Source organism: Peromyscus maniculatus, chromosome 1 (assembly GCF_049852395.1).
Source record: "Peromyscus maniculatus bairdii isolate BWxNUB_F1_BW_parent chromosome 1, HU_Pman_BW_mat_3.1, whole genome shotgun sequence".
Taxonomy (NCBI): Eukaryota; Metazoa; Chordata; class Mammalia; order Rodentia; family Cricetidae; genus Peromyscus; species Peromyscus maniculatus.
In genome coordinates this window covers 186,819,481-186,823,390 of record NC_134852.1, presented here as the reverse complement: position 1 = coordinate 186,823,390, position 3,910 = coordinate 186,819,481, and the positions used below count along the sequence as shown (strand labels likewise).

Below are 3,910 nucleotides of genomic sequence, written 5' to 3'. Positions count from 1 at the left end.
CATCACTGTCCTTTTTAAATTTTGTTATCTTAAGCCTACACAGAGTAAGTCTTAATGACCTGGCTGCCTATCACTTTAGGAACAAATCCAGTTGCTGGGGGTCACTGCCCATTCCAACCTTAGCTTGATATCAGTGTTCTGGTCCTTCTGTCACATTAGCATGCACTGGAGAAATTGCTGTGCCTTTTGGGGAAATTATAGTTGAAGGAAAGCATGTCAGTGACTGTGGGTGATCCCAGGATGCTTTCCTGTTAAGGCCATAACAAGCTTGGGCACAAAATAGACCCCTGATCCACATTCACTACCTGCTTCTCCATCTTTGCTCTGGAGTTTTCATTGTCAGTCCACGGAAAGTCAGGTTTGTAGACATTTGTCCTACATTTGACCTACAGGTCACCATAGAACAATTGGAAAAGTAGTGGTAACTAAGCACACAATCTTCATTTAATTAATAGGGACATTATTAGTTGTAGCCTGATGCTCATAAACATAAATGCATAGTGAGTTTCCTTAACTTAATTAACTTAATGTATTTACTTTATGGGCTTTCTCTCTCTCTCTCTCTCTCTCTCTCTCTCTCTCTCTCTCTCTCTCTCTCTCGTGTCACCCATGCTTATTCCTTGCACAGCTGTAGAGGCCTCACCTCAACTTGCTGTAGTTTCATCCATGCTGTTGTGTGAATGGGAAGACTAGGATAACAAAAGGAGACTATACTCAGAGGGGATAAGGAAGAGCAAAGAAAACCCAAAAGAGCTGACAGGACAGCTAAACAGCAGCAACAAGGAGAGAGGAGATGCAGAGGATGGGGAAGTGCTCCTGAGCATGGGAAGTGTGGGTCAGCAGACACAGAGCACATGGGTGCATGCTGGGCTTGCTGAGCCCAGGACCTAGGAACCACAAGGCATTTTAATCAAGGGGAGAAATTTAAGCATTTATGCTCTCTAGTTTAGATCATCCAGACTACAACTCTCATGGAGGTAAGTGAAGGAGACAAAACTTAGTCACAACAGGACACCCCAGGTGTCTGAAACAACAAGTGATTGACCCACATATCATCCCTTGAAAAAAAGAGTAAGGTGTGTCCCTTGGGCAAGTGTGAAAATGCTCTCCTGGAAGAAAGAGTCTGCCAAGTTCCCAGAACCCAGCCTGTGAATCAAACTGTGTGTCCTCCTGCTCTCTCCTAATCCTTCCTTCTCCAGCCTATCATTTGTTCCCTCAATTACTCTTCCTCAGCATCCATTTAGACTATTAGGGAGCAGTATTATGAAACCTGATAGTTTTCCTTTGCTTGAATCAAATAAACATGTTTTTGGCTTATCAAAGAAACACCTATTAAAATATTAGAGGTATTTCCCAAAATATCAGGTGAATGAACCCTAAACACATACCTAGCAACTTAATTCCCAATGATAAACAGCAGCTGTCAGGTAGCAAGGCAGCATCAGTCGCCATTACTATTCCATGATATGGAGAATGAAATATAGCCTTCATCTCTACACAGACCCCTTGCAGCGATTATGTGCAGAACTTTCTTTCCTACCTGTCACTAGACTTCTCTTAGTTGATTCTGGTATCCTAAGCTTTCTTGAGGACACTGAAGGGATATCCTTTTCATTCTGTCAGCAAATGACACTGGAAGACTTTGGGATTCAAGGAATTTTACTGAATATATTTTAGTTGAGGGGAAAACATCACATATAACACACTATCAATAGCACAGAATAAGTGCACAAGTCTCCTTATATCATCTTCTGTCTGTAAGGTCCCGGCAAGTTTCCTCTGCTTGGCTTCCCCCAAACTTAAGACTCTTATTAGTCGTGAATGATTCTGCAGTACAGTGAGACCCCTCATCTTTCAAACTCCCCTTTTGCTCACTTGGTTTCCTCTGAAACTGCAATGTACTAAGAGTATCTGCTGACCTAAAGTAAAAGATTCCTTGGAGAATACCTCTTTGTCCAGGACACTGGCAGGTCGTGATGGAAGAATTATATTCCCAAGACACAGACATAAGGAAAAGAAGTCCTAGGATCCCCACAGCTCAAGGGAATGCAGATCAGCAGGGGCCAGTCCTGGTCAGTAAGTGAGCAGGTGCAAATTCTTAATAGACACCACAATGAGGGGTGACAAAGAGGATGGAGAAAGAAACTGGAAAGGAGGTCGGGAACCCTCAGTTATGAGTACATTCACTTCCCAGATGGGAGCTGCACTCAAAACTGACGGTTCACTTCCCTTGTGAGCTGCAGAGCCAATTCATAGTAGTGCAGGGCCGATTCCTTGTCCCCCTTCAGTTTGTGGATGAAGCCCAGCAAGCAATAGCTCTCCACAATTCGAACATGCAGGCGAGCACGTCTTGTGACCATTCTCTCTAACCTTCCAAGTATATTCCTCCAGACAAAGTTTTTTTTGTTCAGTTTAAGACCTATTAAGTAGTGGGTGATCGCCTCATCCTCTGATTTCCGATGAAAGTGTTGGTAACGGCCATAGCGTAAATGAATATCCTGCTCTTTGTGACACTCAAGATTCCTGTACAGTTCCTTCATGTTCAGCGCCTTCTGGAAATTTGCCTCTGCTTCTTCATGTTGGCCAGTTTCTGCCTGAACTTCAGCCATGCAAACATAAGCCATCTCAAATCTGGGTCTGAGTTTCACAATCTCTTGAAATTCAAGAACGGCCTGTTGTGCCGCCTGCCTTTGGGCCGCCTTATCGGTGGATGTTCTCAGTTGCATCACTTGTCTATGGTAGCAGAGCCCTAGTTGGTAATGCAGGTAGCCAGAGGAAGGTGACACCTGCAAGGCCCTATGTAGCAGAGGGAAAGCCTTGGATATGTAGCCTTTCCTTCGGTAATACTTGGCTATACATCGAAATGTATAGTGTTGGCAGGATGTGCTACTGAGGGCTTCTTCAATGTGTGTTTCTGCTTCAGCTGCTTCTCCTAAATCCTGAAGCTTCAGCGCAAGATAAACTTTAATATTCGGATCTTCTGGATTTAAACTGACAGCCTTCCTTAGGGGTTCTAGAGAGATATTATCGTCATCAAAGTCTGTGTGATAGGCTGCAACTGCATAGCCAAGGTTGTATAAAGGGTTTTCAGGATCCACACTCAGAGCTCTTTCAAAGCAGTCCATGGCTGGTATATAATTCTTTCGTCCACTCTTCAGATAGACCCAGCCTTTCTCATATTCCATCTCGGCACACTCCATACTATAGCGGAAGGGACTGCCCAATTCCTTGCATGTGTTCTCTACCTTGTCCAGGTAGGTCTGGATTTCTGCCAGGCTGCCCATGTGGTAATGCACCCAGGCACAGTTACTCCAGGTCACCAGGCTTCTCTTGCCCACCTGCTCTCCCTGGATCAAGGCTTCTGCTTCTTTCAAGCTCTGTAAGGCTTCCTCATGCTGGCCTTTTAGGTGATTCACATAGGCCCTGAGGTTGAACATCCCCACTTGGTTTTTGATGTCTAGAAACTCAAGCTCCTCAGAGATCCTCATTTCCAAATCAGGTATGCCAAAGTCTTCCAACATCAGATTCCATGTGAAGTGACAATTCAGTTCAATCAGACCCTCCTTGACCTGATCACTGACAGCATTCTCTCTGTATGAAGGAAGTAGGTGATTTGTTAATGGCCCAAAATTGCCAATTAACTCCAAGCTAAATACATTTCACAACATTCTTGCTGATTTCCTGAAAGTCTGATATTTTGTTCCTTTAGAATTTCTTGACTATTTTAAAACAGTCTCTCATCTCTATTTATTTGCATTGTCAGAGGCTTCTTGTACATGCATGTACATGTACCTGTACTTACAATCTTAGGTTGTATGTTAATGCTTCAGTCAAGACTGAACATTGCCACACAGATACAAGCACACAAACGTACATGTCAGAATCCTTATCTCAGCTTTGGAACACTAAA

General features: G+C 43.7%; 1 pseudogene; it reads right to left on the bottom strand.

Moving 5' to 3' along the window:
- Positions 1-1,946: 1,946 nt before the first annotated feature.
- LOC102916848 (antiviral innate immune response effector IFIT1 pseudogene) lies at positions 1,947-3,584 on the bottom strand (annotated as a pseudogene).
- Between the last annotated feature and the right edge of the window lie 326 nt (positions 3,585-3,910).